The sequence below is a fragment of the Haliotis rubra genome, unplaced genomic scaffold (assembly GCF_003918875.1).
Source record: "Haliotis rubra isolate DU_JTF1 unplaced genomic scaffold, ASM391887v1 Scf1479, whole genome shotgun sequence".
Taxonomy (NCBI): Eukaryota; Metazoa; Mollusca; class Gastropoda; order Lepetellida; family Haliotidae; genus Haliotis; species Haliotis rubra.
This window is the reverse complement of record NW_025765424.1, coordinates 48358-69171: the sequence shown is the minus strand read 5'-3', so window position 1 is coordinate 69171 and position 20814 is coordinate 48358. Positions and strand designations below refer to the sequence as shown.

At 41.6% G+C, this 20814-nt stretch overlaps 1 protein-coding gene across 1 annotated transcript in view; it reads right to left on the bottom strand.

Moving 5' to 3' along the window:
- LOC124269810 (calmodulin-like protein 7) overlaps nucleotides 1-20814 on the bottom strand; it is a 104026-nt gene that overhangs the window by 46007 nt on the left and 37205 nt on the right. The window contains exon 2 of the mRNA XM_046704847.1: nucleotides 15122-15201. The gene's annotated coding sequence lies outside the window, so the exon portion shown is untranslated. The remainder of the gene's footprint in view (nucleotides 1-15121; nucleotides 15202-20814) is intronic.

Sequence of the window (20814 nt, the reverse complement as noted above, 5' to 3'; positions counted from 1 at the left end):
CGTTTCGCATTGTTGGGTTCTGAACAAGAGTCCTTGGCGTCAGTGCGTGGATTGTGCATTGGGTGATTTAAACATTTCATCATCATTACCGTTGACGCACAAATAACACTAAGGATCAATCTGATGTGTCCGATACGTCAGTATTTCATTTTGTAAACAATCAATACTGTCACTGGCTATAGCAAGGCTGGGGCAATTGAAATTCTCATGGTTGAAAATATCATCTTCATTACCACCACCACCAGAACCATCATCATCATCATCATCATCATCATCATCATCATCATCATCATCATCATCATCATCGTCATCGTCGTCCTCCTCCTCCTCCTCCTTCTCATGGTTGAAAATATCATCTTCATTACCACCAGAACCATCATCATCATCATCATCATCACCATCATCCTCGTCGTTGTCGTCGTCCTCCTCCTCCTCCTCCTCCTCCTCCTCGTCATCATCATCATCATTTATAGACCGAAATAAAGATATGCAGCAAAGATGGTCAATGGAAATTGTACAATGAAATAGTTAATTTTCAAGGCACGTCTAGCCGCCACTTTTCTACCCAGAGTTCCTTGTGACCAGCAACCTTGTTTACAAGTCGGTGACATGTGATAATTCGTCACATCTCACACAGACCATTCAATATATTGGCTGTAATGCTCACTTGCTTAACGTTTGACAAGTCTACGCATTTAGAAAACAATATGTCATCAAATGTTTAACTTTCATTCCGAAAATATTTTCATTTGCGTATTCATCCTTTGTTTACAATAGTTGCACGGCTCCACATACTGTCACTGAAACCCAGCTATAAACAACTAGCAAGACAGTCACTTTGATGTGAGCAGATATAGTGTGATGCACTCTGTAGTAGTATATCTATAAAAGTAGGCTGAAACATCATCTGGACCGAAAGTCTTGCATTAGGCCCGTCTTTCCTCATTACTGAATATGTGCCTTTGTTCCAAATGAGAAAAACATCCGGCAGCGTGATATTCAGCTAGGCTGTGGTGTAATGCTACATTATCATAAGGTGAGGTGAAATTGGGTTTAACGTCGCGCTGGAGAATATTTCGCTCATATGACGACGTGTGTATGTGTATGTGCGGCTGCTTGTACTAGCCCAGACTGAAGCTGGTTTTATAGTGCTAGCCCACTGAGATACCATGCCGCAGTGAAGCATGAATACCCCACTCAGACACATTATACTGACTCCGAGCCGACCAGTCCTTGTTGTACCCATTACTGCCGAGCGCCAGCCAGGCACCAACAAGTACCATATTTTAACGTCTTTTGGTATGACGCAGTCGGGGATCGAACCCGCGACCTTCCGCTCTCCGGGCGGACGCTCTAACCACTACACCACGGAGGCGGTCAAATTATCATAAGGAGCGTGAGCAGTAGTTGGGTCTTGGCCCATTCTTGGCAAAGAAGTAGTTCCACTTAACTAGGTTCAGAAACCAAGAATGAAATCAGACAATGTGTCCATAGGATGATTCCAAAAGTACTTTTGGCTTGAAGAATTGTTTATCAGTTACGCATTATCTGGAATCCAACATTTTTATTCATTTACACCTAAAACAAAATTGATTGTTTCAAATAATTTGACAAGCTAATGATTTCATATTTTGTCTGAAATCATGTGTAGCTAACGTTTTTTGAACTCGCTTCATTTGCTTTGAGAAGGATTAGCTATCTGTCCTAGGCAGGACATGTGACGATTAGGTATAAAATAATTATCATCAAGTATTTTCAGGTATTTGCATTATCCACAAAAGCTCGCCAAGTAATGAATTCCGTTTTGCTACTGTATGTTACCTGAAATAACCAATAAGATACATATTTGATGTGACAAAATCCATGCATACATGTAAAAATATTTACAGGGCTGGCTGTCTTCTCACAATCCTTGACAGAATCGATTTGACAAAATACTAGTTTAGGGCCTCACATAATAATGAAGTGTTACGTACCATGTATTGTAAATAGCAGCTCGCGACTGAACGTGTTGCACGTGCAACAGCGGCAGAGAACGTATTTCACGTGCACGACGACGAAGTGGTCTTCAGTTACCCATGCTTTTCCCAAGAGGGAACTAACGAGATCGGGTTGTCAGGCTCGTTGACTTGGTTGACACATGTCATCGTACCCAAAATGCGTAGATCGATGCTTATGACGTTGGTCACTGCATTGTCTGGTCCAGACTCGATTATTAACAGACCACCGCCATATAGTAGGACTATTGCTGTGTTCGGTGTAACACAACAGACAAACAGGGCACACAGATATCTGGTTTATGTTTCAAATATTTTCCAGAATGCTGTCAATGATTAAAAATAGGACGTGCTCCACGTCGGGGAATATCCCCTTCAACCTCCATTAATTACCCATTATTGCCTCTGTCCGTAATTACTACTGAAGAGATCTAGAGATTTACCCAGACAATCGCCTCTCCGTAATGAAGGAACGTTTATATTACTAAGCTTCTCTATCGCCCCTTTAACTGTGATAAAATAAACACGATAAAGAATGTGTGATGCAAACTAGGAAACTGTGCGAAGATGCTGGCAGAAATTCTGCGTTGTGTTTTTTAAAGCCCATAGAGGTGGTGTGTCATTCTGAAAAGGTGGAAAAAATCCCAAAGTGATTCAGATCTCAGATGGTTATCAATTTTGTGGAACCCATGAGCTCGGTTACAGTGCTGCAAACCCTAGAAACATAATCGGAGAGACCGGGATTCGAACCCACAGTCATAGGTTTCGGGTCCGCAGAGGGGACGCAACTCCTCTGGCCCTCAAGCCTCGTAATGACCAATTAACGAGCGGGATTGGATAAGTCTGACAAAAGATATTGAAAGAACAATTGGCGTTTACTATTGTAAATTTAAAGGCCCCTTAGATGCACCAATTCTGGGTAGAGTGAGTGAGTATGGTTTTACGCCGCTTTTAGGAATATTCCAGCAATATCACGGCGGGGGACACCAGAAATGGGCTTCATACATTGTACTCATGGGGGAATCGAACCCGGGTCTTCGGCGTGACGAGCGGTCGCTTTAACCACTAGGCTACCCCACAGCCCCATTCCGGGTAGGTAGAAAGATAGTGTGGAATTACTAAAAAAAAATTGTAGGCAGTTCTGTTTTGTTTCACCAAGGATACCAAACAAATCCGACAGTACTGTTCAGATTGATTCCGTATTAGGGATTTTTCGGGTTACTGAAACAGCAATGTTCCCCTAAATAAATAAAGGGGGCACGTCCATAAGACGGAGTGTCCGGATTGAGAGGGTCAGGGCTGACGTGGTCTCGGAATACACAGATTCACACCTGGAATGTCATACAGGCAGGAAGACGGGCAGATATTGCAGATCGACTGTAATCTAGGCTGGATCAATATAATTACGGAATGGTTGATGAGATCAAGACAGACAGCCAACAGGATCTCACAGGTTCCACAGTAAGCTGTTAGACAACTGCTTGGCGGATTTCTCAAGAATAATGACTACACAGCTCAGGACTCGAAAATGGGATTCCATTTGAACTAGCTTGTTTTGTTAGTTTTGTTTTGTTTGTTATGTTTAAATTTTAATTTAGTTTTATTTTATTGGTTTTTTTTTATCTAGTTATCCTAGTGAAAATGAACTGATTGGGATGGGAGAGGGGAGGGTATGAGATTGTCTGCACCACTAACCCCCAATATAATTCAAATGGATATTCCCATGAAGGTAGTCACCGAGCGTTGAAATAAAGCTTGAGAAAAAAATACAATTTCACTTTCTTTAGAGTCTACTTTTTTCACATTGCTCATTATCTTCAAATGGTATTTACAACACTGACGTAACTACCAGAAGGGGAATTTCACTTCTATTCTTTAGGTCATGTGTTTTTTGGTCTTCCAGACTATCGATCGATAGCTACTTTTATTTCAAGTGATCTTTATGTCATGCATCCTTCAACTTGAGTTCTATATTTGACATTACACTATGATTGGTCTTTTTCCCCATCCATTGAAACTGTTTCTTTGCCATCCAGCATTGTTTCATATTAACTACTTGGTATATGCTCTTGGAATAGCCACTGCTAAACACAGCTTTCTTAACCTTGCTACCTCGAATATGAACACATCGACGTCAGACACCAGAGACTAACTAACAGACATATTTAGAATTTACATTTCATCTATAAAATGGACAAACTTAGCTCGCTAGGCAAGCCATGAAAGTAACAAACCTCCATCGATCTGATATTTCGGAACGTGCTAATCTTCAGAGTACAATCACCGGGGAAATAGGACTATGGGACAATACTTTCAGAGGTGTAATTACAGGTAGAATATGTCTTGATTACAACCTAGCTTGATCAATAGACTGGCTAGTGGTAGTGACATTTACGTGTGTTTGTGGGGCGACGTCATTGGGTGGCACCGACAGCGGAGACTTCCACAACGCTACAGAACAATACTCGACGTATGTGTGCTGGTCTGAGTACATGCATGCTGTATTTACACTGTACATAAAGATATCATAGGTTCCCCTTCATTAACGTCCAGCTACTGAAACAGCTCCTCAGATTGAGAGGTGTGTATGGTGTCCACATACCTAATGTCTGGGAGGGTTTTAGATTACGGGGGCGGTGGGGTAGCCCAGTGGTTAAAGCGTCCGCTAGTCACGCCGAAGACCCGATTTCGATTTCCCACATGGCACAATGTGTGAAGCCCATTTCTAGTGTCCCCTGACGTGATATCGCGGGAATATTGCTAAAAGCCGCGTAAAACAATACCTTTCACTTTTAGATTTCGGTATGAAGAAATACAAGGAATGGTAGCAGAGATTATATTTGGTTAAATATTGTAGGAGGGGTGATTGATAAATTCCGAGCCCACACTGAAGGAATTATGTAACATGTAATTGTGTAAATGGTTTTGTTGTTGTTGACAACCTCTATTGTTGCTCATAGTGGTATAAATACAAACAGGGGTCTACATGATCTTTAAAATGGACAAACTTCCGGAACCTGCAATGTTCTTGCAGGAAATGGGCTTCACACCAAAAGCCCTCCAGGAAATGATTAGTACTACACAAATGAAGAGTACCCCTTCCTATGCCACAGTGGAGCGGTGCAGTAGAATCTTACCGCGGTGTTAATAGCCTATAAAACAGTGGTTAGAGCCCGTCCTAAAAAGGACTGTCCATGTCAGCAATACTAGAACTGATCTTCTGGCGCTCGGCAAAGATACGTCGAGTGGAATGCCGACCGACTAATGATGTAGTCTGATGCGCGAGGTAAGCATTTCTCAAGCAACAGAGTACATTATATTTTCACAGACTCCTTAGGAAAACAAATTGCCATGTCAGCAATCAGGAATTCTGATATTTGATAAAAAATGATTAGTTGTATTGACACATGTCACGTGATAATATTTGAAGGTGTTCTTGGTGCGATTTGCGAACGGGTGTGGGTGTGTGGGGTGTGGGTGGGTGGGTGGGGTGGGGGTGGGTGGGGGTGAATATGACGCTGGGGACACCAGTAATGAGCTTCCCACGTAGTACCCATGTGGGGACTTGAACCCGGGTCTTCGTGACGAGTCAACGCTTTATCCACTCGGCCGCCGCATCCTTACCGCCCCCTGTGACTATGGAAGAAACCAGTGTTCTGTGCTTCCAGTCGGTGTCCGAACAACAATCAAAACATTGAAACCATCACCTCCACCAGAGAAGGCAAAAGCCGTCTCATCTGCTTGAAGGGGTACGGTGTATCTTGTCCTGAGATGTCAAGGGTGTCATCGGTGTACGTGGGTCGATCAAAACGTACGTAGACTAACTGTATTCTCGATGCCCAATGTTTGAAAAGCTTCCATTTTATTTTGAAGGAATCTTTAGCAAAGTCATATCCAACATTTCACATATGTTGGTAATGTGGTTAACGAGATATTAGTCATCACAACACATTGGGGTATAATATTTCTAACAAAACTGCAGAAAATGAAAAACGATCTGTCTTTTGGTACCTCTTGAATAATGGTATGCCACGTGACATAATCTTTGAAGGTGTTCTTGGTGCGATTTGCGACGGGTGTGTGTGTTTGGGGTGGGGTTGGGGTTGGTGAGTGATTCTACACCAGTAATGAGCTTCCCACGTATACGCATGTGGGGAATGGGTGTCGATGACATCGCTTTATCCACTAGCCGTCCTCACTGACCCTACGACTATGGAAGATACCGGTGTTCTGTGCTTCCAGTCGGTGTCCGAACAACAATCAAAACATTGATCGATCACTCTCACCAATTTCTCATCTGCTATATCCGGTGTATCTTGTCCTTGTCAAAGGGTCTCATCGATGTGCGTGGGTCGATCAAAACGTACGTAGACTAACTGTATTCTCGATGCCCAATGTTTGAAAAGCTTCCATTGTATTTTGAAGGAATCTTTAGCAAAGTCATGTCCAAAATTTCACATATGTGGGTAATGTGGTTCACGAGATATTAGTCATCACAACACATTGGGGTATAATATTTCTAACAAAACTGCAGAAAATGAAAAACGATCTGTCCTTTGGTACCTTTTGGATAATGGTATGCCCTGCATTTGTATCGTTTTCTTGGTGATTCTACATACTTTTGGATCGCCCCTCGTAGGTCAGCTCCCAAACGGGAGCACGCTCTGCTGAATTCACGAGGCAATTATGGAACGAAATAAAAACTTCGATACTTCCAAAACACGACATGACGTCATGGAAGCTGTGGAGACCTTTTGGGGCAGCCAAAAGGAAGACTTGGGTAAAAGTTATCGTTGCCAAAAGTGTATGTCTTTAGGTCAAGTCTTTCTGTGTGAGACTCAAACCTATCAATCAACCCTCTAATAATAGACATAAGATGTGCTGTTTGTGGCAATGCCGAAAATGTAGGGCGCGGGAAAGAACGGACACAAGAGCTAATACCGGCACAGCGCGACGGAAGAAACTTTGCTGGTGTAGAGGGAATCTTGTCCGGTTGCCATAAATAAGTCACATATTTGACCAGAAACAATCTTCCTTGAAATGTCCATACATTGTGTTACATTGCATTGTAGCATGATTGTAGATCACGGAGTGCTGCTATATAAGGGCTGTTAGTCAAATATACTTTGGCTCCTATTTATTTAAATTATTTTTAAGATCTTCTACAATATATATGAATATAGCTGGATGTCTATCTGGGGCAGCCATGGCCGAGGCTTTAGGTAACACATGTACATCATGAAGGTTGATGTACAGTTACTATGACAACAGAGTAGATGTTTACAGTGGGAGGACAGGCCGGAGCAACCATTGCTGAGGTTTCAGATAACACACGTACGCCATAAGGTTAAATATACAGTTATCATGACAATGGAGTAGATGTTTACAGTGGGAGCACAGGTCGGAGCAGCCATTGCCGAGATATATTTTAGATGACATGTACACCATGAAGGTGGACGTACAGTTACCGTGGCAACCAGGCCAATGATCAAACATCTAGTCATCATCGCCAATGTCTCCCACGGAGATCAACAATTTGGCTATGGTTTCAGATGACTTAGCCGATACCACGTGGCAGGTTTATGCACGTACCTGCGACACTCCAGGTCATAGAATAGACTTAACAGCGCTTAAACAGTCTGATCGGGGTTATAAATCGATCTGGTATTAGCTGGGCAAGACAAATCCATCCCAATTGAATCCACGTTGACGTGGAACGCTCAGCAGATGTTATCTGGTTTGTAGGTGTTCTATTGTTGTAGATCTCTTTTACAGCATTTACTGGAGTACCTATTATAGCCTGGTCTGAACAATTCATTATCCCGCATAACATCAGTTCCGTATCCCATGATATCATACATGTATAATGATAGCACCGTGTTCCATGATATCATACATGTATAATGATAGCACCATGATATCCATGATATCATAGCACCGTGTTCCATGATATGTATATAATGATAGCACCGTGTTCCATGATATCATACATGTATAGAATGATAGCACCGTGTTCCATGATATCATACATGTATAATGATAGCACCGTGTTCCATGATATCATACATGTATAGAATGATAGCACCGTGTTCCATGATATCATACATGTATAATGATAGCACCGTGTTCCATGATATCATACATGTATAATGATAGCACCGTGTTCCATGATATCATACATGTATAATGATAGCACCGTGTTCCATGATATCATACATGTATATAATGATAGCACCGTGTTCCATGATATCATACATGTATAATGATAGCACCGTGTTCCATGATATCATACATGTATATAATGATAGCACCGTGTTCCATGATATCATACATGTATAATGATAGCACCGTGTTCCATGATATCATACATGTATAATGATAGCACCGTGTTCCATGATATCATACATGTATATAATGATAGCACCGTGTTCCATGATATCATACATGTATAATGATAGCACCGTGTTCCATGATATCATACATGTATAATGATAGCACCGTGTTCCATGATATCATACATGTATAATGATAGCACCGTGTTCCATGATATCATGCATGTATATAATGATAGCACCGTGTTCCATGATATCATACATGTATAGAATGATAGCACCGTGTTCCATGATATCATACATGTATAGAATGATAGCACCGTGTTCCATGATATCATACATGTATATAATGATAGCACCGTGTTCCATGATATCATACATGTATAATGATAGCACCGTGTTCCATGATATCATACATGTATAATGATAGCACCGTGTTCCATGATATCATACATGTATATAATGATAGCACCGTGTTCCATGATATCATACATGTATATAATGATAGCACCGTGTTCCATGATATCATACATGTATAGAATGATAGCACCGTGTTCCATGATATCATACATGTATAATGATAGCACCGTGTTCCATGATATCATACATGTATAATGATAGCACCGTGTTCCATGATATCATACATGTATATAATGATAGCACCGTGTTCCACAATATCATACATGTATATAATGATAGCACCGTGTTCCATGATATCATACATGTATATAATGATAGCACCGTGTTCCATGATATCATACTTGTATAGAATGATAGCACCGTGTTCCATGATATCATACATGTATAGAATGATAGCACCGTGTTCCATGATATCATACATGTATAGAATGATAGCACCGTGTTCCATGATATCATACTTGTATAGAATGATAGCACCGTGTTCCATGATATCATATATGATGAAAGCTCGATGGTATCAATGTACATTATGATAGCTCGATAGCCCATGATATCACCACATATAATGATTGGTGGTCCATAATATCATTATAAACTGACCGCCTCCGTGGTGTAGTAGTTAGAGCGTCCGCCCGATCGGGTTCGATCCCCGACCGCGTCATACCAAAAGACGTTAAAATATGGTACTTGTTGGTCCCTGCCTGGCGCTCGGCATTAATGGGTACAACAAGGACTGGTGGGCTCGTAATCAGTATAATGTGTCTGAGTGGGGTATTCATGCTTCACTGCGGCATGGTATCTCAGTGGGCTAGCACTATAAAACCAGCTTACGTCTGGGCTACTACAAGCAGCCGCACATACACATACATACGCATGCACGTCGTCCTAGGAGCGAAATATTCTCAAGCACGACGTAAAACCCAATACCACCACCACCACCATAATAAACTAGCGCGCAAAAGAAAGTATAGGTCCTCTTTCAGTATCACTAAAACACAAACGAAAGACGATATCTTGTTGAAGTACTATTTTTGTATCCAGTCATCAAAAGACAATAATCAACACAAAGAAACACCATTTGATTGTTGCAAAATCAGTCATAACTTTGAATGAAACATACCGGGGGTAGAATTTGATGAATCCATTTTTACTCTATAGTCATTGTTGGTGATAATGTACACGACCATGAAGCTCTACCATTGTTAAAAACGCGTGTGACCTCCTGCCAAGTCAATACATGCCCGGACACGTCTCCTCATTGACGTGGTCAAACGTCGGATGACGTCAGCAGGTATGGGGTTCCATTCCTCTCTTATGGCAAGTCCCAGTTCTTGACGGGCATGTGGAATGGGTATACGGCGCCTGATTTGCCTGTTCAAGTGATCCCGTAAGTGCCCAATGGGATTCATATCCGGAGAACAGGCAGGCCACGGCAGAACATGAACGTTGTTTTGCTGCAAGACGTTGATTGTTGCTCTTGCTGTGTGGGGCCTCGCGTTATCATGCTGGAATATGAGTTTACCAGAAAGGCAAGACAACTGGCTGCAGAACTTGTTGAATGTACTGATGTGCATTCAGATGTCAAATTATCAGCACCAATGGAGTGTTTACGTCACCACAGATACCGCCCCATACCATCACACCACCACCACCGTAAGGATGAACTTCCTGGATGCATGGACGTGCTAAACGTTCACCACGACGACGGTACATACGCTGACTTATGGTTGCGTATTACAGGATGACAGCGCTTTCGTCTGTGAATAGGACTCGTCGCCAATTCCGTGCTTGCCACCTGTAAACTTGTCGTGCCCACTGCAGTCGATTACGCCGATGTTGAGGGGTCAAGGCCATGACACGGAAGGGCGGGTAGGCCCGAATTCCTGCTGCACGCAATCTTCTTGGCACTGTACGTCGACTGATACCATGACCCAGTGCCGTTTCCGCTGGTTGCTGTCACAAAACGGTTGCGCAGGTGAAACGCCCGGAAGCAACGGTCTTCTTGCGGCGTTGTGACACATGGTCTTCCACTCCGGGGTCTGTCTTTGGTCCAGCCGGTCTGCCTGTGTCGTTGTAAAAGCCTGGACACATGTCTTAGGTGTGCAGCGGAACGTTCGGACAATATGAGCCCTACGGTACTATCAAAGATAATGAAAGCTCGGCGGCACGTGGCATCCTGCCTTATGATATCAACGTATTCTATGTTATCATATATTATGATAGCTCGGCATGACATGGTATCATGAATAATGATAGATCCGCATTCAATAGCATTATACACAATGTTAGCTTCCCTTTTCTGGTGTCCTTCGCCGTGATATTCCTGGAATAATTCCAAAAGTGGCATAAAAGCACACTCATTACCTCACTCACTCGTTTTTCAATGATGTATTTGTGATGTATGTTTCAAAATCGATATGATTAAGATATTGAAAGATGAGACAAGATCACCTTCCATAAACCGATAGCTACCACTCATGCGTCATTATTAAGGTATGACAGTAACTATCTTCCCAGCCCTCAGATCAACTTTTTTGTTTGTTGTTTAATGCCTCATTCAGCAATATTCAACTATATTCCGGCGGTCTGTAAATAAATTAGTCTGGACCAGGAAATCCAGTGATGAACAGCACGAGCATCGATCTACGCAATTAGGATACGATGACATGTTTCAATCAAGTCAGCGAGTCTGACTACCCGATCCCGTTAGTCGCCTCTTAGGACAAGCATGGTTTACTGAAGATCATTTCTAACCCGGATCTTCACGGGTTATCTCAATTTGTACAGCGGGGGCAAGAACTCTTATATCCACAACGCTGAGCAGCCAGTGGTCTATCGTTTATCATTTAAATATAACGCATCAACGACAGAGATAAACCAGTCTCGATTATGCGCCGATTCATTTGAAAGGCAAATTAGTGGGAAAAGTGTATAAATGTATCACTGAAAGCCAGTGATGACACCGGGTGTTCGCGAAAAGTGTATACATGTGCTGCTCCACCTGTATCACCCAAAACGTACGATCACTGGATTGTCTGGTCCAGGGCCTAGATTTTCGAAGCTCTCTTAGCGCTAAGATAGTCGTAAGTGCCATACATTAACATTAACTTACAACTATGTTAGTGCTAAGAGAGCTTCGAAAATCTAGGCCCAGGACCCCGTTTCACAAAGCTATCGTAGCGCTACGACTGTCGTAAGTCGTAAAGGAGTACGACAGTCGTAGCGCTACGATAGATTTGTTAGACGGAGCCCAGACGCGATTACTAGTATTTACAGACGGACACCACATAGCTGGAACATTGCTGAGTGCGGCGTTATACCAACCAGCCAACAAACAAACCCGATACTCACACAATCTGATAAAAAAGTAGTCATTTAGGGTTTCTTTGTTGCCTAATGCCGGAGAGCCGTATTATTAAAGCAGGTAAAAGGATACAACCATAATAAATCCTCCAAAAGGTTTTCATACATTCGAAACACACCAGTAAAATAAACATGCCGTGGATTATTTTCTTAGATGTTAAAGCCTTAAATAGTTCTGCTCGGATTACATATCCGCCGATATTAAAAAGTAAAATATCAGAATAATAATTCTTAATACACCGGCGGTAATGACACTGATAATACTTCGAGGGATTAGTTCGTGCCTAACCATATCTCTTTCTATCGCTGTACCGTCTTTACAAGGTAAATATATATGTTGAATCCTAATCTACTGTCAACCAAATCATAAAACTGAAATGTCGGATTTTACATTTATAATATTTATGCAGCATAAAATTCAGGGCAGGAATTTTGAAATGTGTTACCTACCGATCCAAATCAAACCTAAGAAACTTAAATATCCTTTACAATGCAATATTTCTTCAAGTGTCTATAAAATGTTTCTCACTCAAAACATTCCTAAAGGATGGTATAGATCCCGCTGTTGAGCCGTGCAGGAAGCAGAAGTATTGAAGCCCCCAGGGTCCCTGGTATGGTGGCCTCTTTGGCCCACTTTTCTATTGACTGTTTGTCAATGAATACCTTAATATTTTAACTTTCTCAACTAGTTTTAATAATGAATGTGCTATTCTAGGAGTTTACTAGGATGACTGCTTTTTATAAAGTATTCTATGATGTGGTATTAATTTATGAATGTCTGTCGATCCGTGAAGGCCCGGGTTAGAATATTGATCTTTAGTAACCCATGCTTGTCGTAAGAGGCGACTAACGGGATCGGGTGGTCAGGCTCGCTGACTTGGTTGACTCATGTCATCGGTTCCCAATTGCGCAGATCGATGCTCATGCTGTTGATCACTGGATTGTCTGGTCCAGACTCGATTATTTACAGACCGCCGCCAAATAGCTGGAATATTGCTGAGTGCGGCGTAAAACTAAACTCACTCACTCACTATGAATGTCTGTAGTCACGATATGGCTGAAATATTGAGATGTGATTTACATTTTTAACTCACTCTGTCAAAAATAAATTTTGCTGATATCTAAGTTATCTAAGTTATATGAGTTATATGGTTTCTTCGTAATGTTAGTGTTATTCCATACTCCTGTGGTGAGCACTACACGTTAAAAGCCAGACAAGCGTCTTTGTGATATCAGGATAGCGTCCATATACAGAACATGGATAATCGTTTACTGACATGTCCAAGATACCTGCTGTACATTTTCGCCAGGGATCACAGCATCAAATCACATAATCGACTTATCAGTGTCTATCTGTTTGGTAGTTTCTGATCCGGCGACGTCCATCGATGCTTTGTTTATTTGAATCTGATTTGGAAAGAAGCGGCGATCGGACGTTTCTGTTTGTACAGAGGGCTAACGAACGCCGACTCGGAGTAGCGACGCTAACTAGTTTTGCTAATTGGGGCGTTGTGTTGACACTGAAGATGCTCTCAGACCAGGAGAGGTATGTATGGATCGTTGGATCTATAGCTGCTGGAACTGACGGCATGGTAATGAGAAACGACAGCGTCGACGGTGCACCAGACGGATTATACATCCGGGTATTGCTGTGTTCGCCGCGGAAAGGTTATCTTCGCAAGGATGGGTGTCGTAGTTTTGAAAGGTTTCAGATATACGTAAATTGACCGCGGATGCCATTTATTTCTCCGATATTTTGTCCGTCGAGTTTCCTGTAGCCCTGTCACTGTACTGTCGTTGTATTCTTGGTGCATGTATTAATACAATCGCAGTTAATATGTGTACAAGTAGCGTACAGTGTAAGGTAGCAGCAGCAGCAGTAGTAGTAGTAGTAGTAGTAGTAGTAGTAGTAGTAGTAGTAGTAGTAGTAGTAGTAGTGTAGTAGTAGTAGTAGTAGTAGCAGTATTTGTAGTAGTAGAAATGATAGTAGTAGAAAAAGTAGCGGTAGTAGTAGTAGTAGCCGCAGTATAATTGAGTAGTAGCTGTAGTAGCTGCAGCAGAGATGAAAGTAGGAAAGGTAGCGGTAGTAGTTGTAGCAGTAGTAGTAGTAGCTGCAGTAGAAATGATAGTAGTAGGGACAGTAGCGGTGGTAGTAGTTGTAGTAGTAGAAGTAGAAGTAATAGCTACAGTAGAACGTTGTAGTAGTAGCAGTAGTAGTAGTAGTAGCTGCAGTAGAAATGATAGTAGTAGGGACAGTAGCGGTGGTAGTAGTTGTAGTAGTAGAAGAAATAGCTACAGTAGAACGTTGTAGTAGCAGCAGTAGTAGTAGTAGTAGCTGCAGTAGAAATGATAGTAGTAGGGACAGTAGCAGTGGTAGTAGTTGTAGTAGTAGAAGTAATAGCTACAGTAGAACGTTGTAGTAGTAGCTGTAACAGTTGTTGTTACAGTAGCGGCAGAGGTAACGATAGTAGTAATATAGTAGGTAGTAGCACTAATATTACTTTATTTGGTGCTTAACGCAACTCTCGACAATTTCCCAGCTATATGGCGGCGGTCTGTAAATAATCCAGTCTGGAATAGACAATCCAGTGATCAACAGCATGAGCATCGATCTATGCAACTGAGATATGATCACATGTGCCAACCACGACAGTGAGTCTGACCACCCGATCCCGTCATTCGCCTCTTACGACAAGCATGGGTTGCTGAAGACCAGTTCCACCCCGGATCTTCACGGGTCGTCGGTAGTAGTAGTGGTAGTAGTTGCAGCAGCATTAGTAGTACTTGGTAGTAATAGCAGCAATAACTGATTCTGAAGTAATTGCAGTAACAACCAAGTAACAATCAGTAATGGGAGGCGGAGAGTGGTTGGTGAAGATGCAGTAATTGCAGTCTCAGCAGCAGAAAGGTAAACAGAAGCAGTGGTGCTAGTAGCCATAGTAGTACGATTAGTAGCTAATGATGAATTAGTAGTTCATGTTACAAGATAAACTGGTGGCGAGCTCCTACCTTAACCTGTATTACTTGCTAACGATGTTCCGTTACGTCAGGGGAGTCAGCGTCTGTCCCCGTCTCTTGAACCTGTTACACTGCAAATGAAAGCACAAGGATTAATGCATGTATTTCCAATGGGTTGGGTTTAACGCCGCTTTGATGTTGTTTGTTTCTTGTTTAACAAACACCTACATGCCAGCAAGTGACAAAACATCGACACATATTGGCTGACTGACTGAGTTTGGTTTTACGTCGATTTTAGCAATATTCCAGCAACATAACGGCGGGGGACACCAGAAATGGGCTTCACACATTGTACCCATGTGGGGATTCGAACCCGGGTCTTCGGCGTGACGAGCCAACGCTTTAACCACTAGGCTACCCCACCGCCCCGACACATATTGGCAATATGGTTAACAGTAGTGTTGGGAATTGGTTAAAATCTCATAATTGATGATTGGTTCATTACAACCGATCAATCATCGAAAATAATTGGTTAGCGTCATCTATGAAATTTGTTAATGCACATAAAAATAAGGAAAAAAACATGTAGTTCTTTTGGGGCTTTTTGGCAAAATTTCACATCTTTAAAGGATGACTAGTATGTTAGGAACATAAATTTCTTGGAGCCTTTAAGATAAATTCAATCATGACTTGAAACGAGCTTGTAGTGCTTACAAAATGTAACAGACAACACCAACCATGTGAAAAATATTGTTAATGAAAACTAGTGTTCCAAAATTGGTTGTGTTCGATTATGAGAAATTATGATCGATTGCTTGGTCGTTTAGTCACTACGACCAATCTTGGATTATTTCAATTAATCGGACAACCACTAGTTAACAGTTAATGAACACTTGCCAGAGCCACACAGACTGGGTGTGTTACATGTTAAGTCTGTATAAATGTATGTTTTAGATGTTGGTTGCTCTACGCCGTAATAGTATGTAATTTCCCGTTTGTTTGGTGTTTAACACCGCACTCAGCAGTTTGCCAGCTATATGACGGCGATCTATAAATATTCGTGTCTGAACAAGACAATCCAGTGATTGACTTCATGAGCAAAGGTCTTCGCAAATGGGATACGAAATCTGTCAACCCAGTCAGCATGACCGCCCGATCCCGTTAGTAGCTTCTTACGACAAGCATGGGTTACTGAAGATCAAATCTGACACGGATCTTCACTTGTAGACGCCGCTTTGAACAGTTATCCCGTTACATCACTGCGTGTCTGTTTAATAAAGGAGGAAAGCCCGAAGTGATGCAGATCTCAGACGTTTATCATCCAAAGCTGTGTTCCAATGGAGATACCGCTTGTGTGAGATCAAACGATATCTCCTAGGATATATCGTTTCGACAGTAGATTTTGTACAATGCTCTGTCATCATCATTTAATGACTCACAATGCTATGACGTCAAAACTTGATGACGTCACAATGATATGACATCGCTGCACTGCAAATTTAATGGCAGTACCGTGTTCAGAGATGTACATTTTTCACTGAAAACTAGTGAAGAGTGATTTTTTATGATGTATAGAATCTCACCCTCGTGTCTTCTGATATCAAATATATCAACACTCGTTGATAAAAGTTAAAATATCCCAGGAAAACCTCGGATATTTGTAACTTTATCAACTCATGTTGATATAATTGATATCAGTAGAAACTCAGGTGAGATTCTCTATTTTGCACTTTGGTGAAATTCAAGAGCACGGGTACCCAAACCAAGAGACGTACACAGGGCAAACTGGGATCCGAACCTACATACAGTGATTGGTTGCTAATGAGGGCAAGGGACGTACCCCTATTCCGTGGTAGACCAGCTAATTAAACCTAAGAAAGTATGTTACTTTTTATCAGATGCCCTGAGTTAGATACATATAATCTTATACTTAGATCTCTAGGTTATTCATATCTCAATCACTAATGAGTGATGAGTTTAGTTTTACGCCGCTTTTATTCCATATGCCATCGCTGCGGGGTGACACCAGAAATGGGCTTCACATATTGTACCCATGTGAGGAATCGAACCCGGGCCTTCGGCGTGACGACTGAGCGGTTTAACCCCTGAGCCACCCCATCGCCTTCTGTCAATCACTAGATTTTCCAGTCCAGACACCTTCATATAGCTCGATCGTCACGTAATGGCTGCGATATTGCCGATGTGACGTTAAATATTAACTCACTCACTCACTCATATAGCTGGAACAAGTGCGGCGTTAAACAACATCTAGCATTATTTATCAGACTATATCCCGGTTTGGCGTGAACATGCGACAGAGACTCAAACCAGAATGTAATAAAATCAGAATTCTGTATGTGGGGGTGTAAAAGGGGAAGTAACTCGTATTGATTTCAATTGAATGAGATACTTATCATGAATAGTAATGATGCTTAATTGGATACACATCAAAAGATTGACTCATCTTGACACACAGAAAAGGCAGAGCACTCACTAAACACGTTAGTCACTTTCGTGTCACGGCGAATGAAATTAATTGGTGGAATCATTTAAGTGATGATCTGAAGAGTTGTCGATGCTTATCATCTGAATGTGTGCAAGTGGCTCTGGCGCGTAAAACATGTACACGATGCACGTATAACGAACACGTTATGATTTGATAAAACCAGTTGACGCTCAAGACATGTACAACTGAATATATTCTGACCTGTAGTCTAAATTATTGACAAACAATTATCTCACGACGAAGGTTGGCAAATAATAGGCATGAATTATGCAGGAATGTTCTGCACAGCTGTTGGCCGCCAGCTCGCTCACCACTATTAGGTTTTAAGCAGCTTGACACAGAAACATCGGGAAACTAATAAAGTTAAATGGCCAGGGTCTGCACTTTAACACAAACACCTTTCTGAAGAAGAGCTGGATGTCCCACGAACACATGTCTTCACATGAGGAATCAAGCTTTGGGTCTTGGAAGATGGTCAGTCATCCTGTTATGTCCAACCGTCATCGCAGACACCTTTTGGCATTCGGGCAGCCAAATGGTTAAAGTGTCCGGGCATGTGAAGCCCATTTCTGGTGTCCCCTGCTGTCATATTGCTGGAATATTGCTAAAAGCTTCGTAAAACCTTCGTACTCATTCACACACCCTTTGGAATACGTTTTGATAGAACCTGAGGACACGGAGGAGGACCGTCTGGTCTGACCTGACCAGTTTCTCGTTAAGCGGCAAAGACGGGAGTATTAGGTTCTAGTGAATGAATGAGTATTGCTTTACGCCGCTGTTAGCAATATTCCAGCAATATCACGGGGGGAGGGGTGGGGGACACCAGAAATGAGCTTCTCCCATTGTTCCCATACGGGGAATCGAACCCGAGTAACAGGCGTGACGGGCGATATCTTTAACAAGCAGGCTAACAACCGCTCACTATTGACTGTGGTGTCAGAAGTCCCAAAACAGTCCCAACACCTTACCAGCCATCAACCTCAAGTAAAGTCGACAGTTCCATGTTTAAAGAAGATTACAGTTAAAATATGTGATAAAAACATTTACAAAGCATCTTGAAGAAAAAAATCTTAATTCCATACTGGTAGCAAAAAAAAGGTTACAAGTTCGTATTCCGGAAACTACCGAGAGAAAAGAGCCGATGGCTGACGTCATGGTGGAGAGCTGCCTTGCAGAAGAGTACTATTTTTGTATCGTGTTAGGTTTACTATTTGGTTTCGCTATGGTATCACGCACAGCGTTGAATGCCCTTATACAGATTCGTCCATACCAATATGAGTCCTTATTCAAAATAGTCTTGACAGCGGCGAGAAAAGCAAGGTAGATATATCTAGCGAGGGCGATCAGTGGGATGGGAACAAGTAATGACTAGGGAACACAATCTGGTACTGAATTCTATCCTGACATTTCGAAGTAAAACGGATATTTGTCTTAAAAATAGTTTCGTGAGACAGCTATTTTTGTGTAAACGTGTCATGTATATCGATGCTTGCTGTTGTCGTTTTCTATACTATATATACGTCATTGATCATGAGGAAAATAGGAGGGAACTAAGGGCCTGGCATTTAGCTTGATACATGAACTATATCAGACTTGTCAAAACTATCGGTCATTATGCCATGGATTACCGGATATAAGAGGGGGACACAAATGAGGAATGGCATTAACACAGGCGATATATTTATGGAATCAAACCAACAACATTGCGCTAAAATACCTATAACGGTATGCCTGCTCTAAAAGTGTATGCAATGTTCACTCTTGTCTTACCTGAAACAACTTATTGTCATAGATTAACTCATTCTACGCTGAGACTATGACTGAAGTAATCATTATAGTAAGTTTTGATACAAACATAATTAAAACACAATTATAACTTATTCATGACATATAATATACATTGCTGATTATGAAAAAACACAAAATTATAAGCGTACAATCGCAAATCAAAAGTGCAATATTTTGTACTTGGGTTTACGTCCCTCAAAACGAAGCACCCGGGATACCGAACCCAGTCAGAGCGGGTTGGCGTGCACTCAAGTGTAACGAAGTCTTTCATTGGCTGGTTCATCGATTCACTCAGGGCTTTTTGTGTGTGTATAGAGATGTTGGTTTTTGTAAATACATGCTCATTTTTGTGTATAACATTTTGCAATCAACAGACACCATAACATGTCATGTGTACAAGTATCACACCTGCCTGTCTGTGTAATTACATAATGTGACAGAGACAGAACTCGGGTACACGAGCCATAAGTCAATGCGTTTTGTTTATGGTGTACAGCCTGATAGGTGTTAAGTTCAAATTGAATGTGGTCAGTGATCGAAGTTGTGTATTGCATATTGTCATTAGCAGACATGCAGGCAGACACATTTTCACTGCGCATGCGCCATAAGCGCAGTACAGCGCAGCGCAGCACAGCTGTTGAAACCACTTTTCACCCCAGCTGGGGTGAATTTAGTGAATCGTTTGAACTCCGATTTCGCGGGGTTTTTTTCATCGCGTTATTTTTCAACTTTATAAGTTGAATTTGCATTTTTTATCATTTGTTACTGTCAAGTCCATACCGAAAGGTATCAGAATCTGCAAAGTCGTGTTTTACGTTGCATGTGACCTTTAACTTTGTTAGGCTAATTTCTTGTAACAACATGCATACATTAATTTGTCATGGACGTCTCCTCTGTCATATACAGAAAGTAAGAAGCAAATCTGATATTACAATGTTTTATTCATTATATTCACAGTACTAATCCTTAAGCATGTACAATATGATGTACCAATGTGCCTGCATTTTTGTATATATTATGGTGCTTTGGCCTAGAATTACAGAAATAAATCTCTCTGTCTCTCTGTCTGTCGACAGATCTGGAGGTTGGATTCAGGGGTTAAGTCTCCCCTCACCCCACCCCACCCTCTGCCACCATTTCCACAAGTAAAAACTACACCCTTTCTATTCACGTTGATTTTGATTTTAAATGTTGGTTCCGCCTCTGATTAACATCTCACTTTTAGCTTGAAAACGGTGTAAGAAGCTACACCCAAACGTTGCGCCATGCAATAAACAAGCACTTTTAGCTTGAAAACGGTGTAAGAAGCTAAACCCAAACGTTGCTCTGTGCAATAAACAAGCACTTTTAGCTTGAAAACGGTGTAAGAATCTACACCGAAACGTTGCTCCATGCAATAAACAAGCACGTTTAGCTTGAAAACGGTGTGAAAATATTCACCGAAACGTTG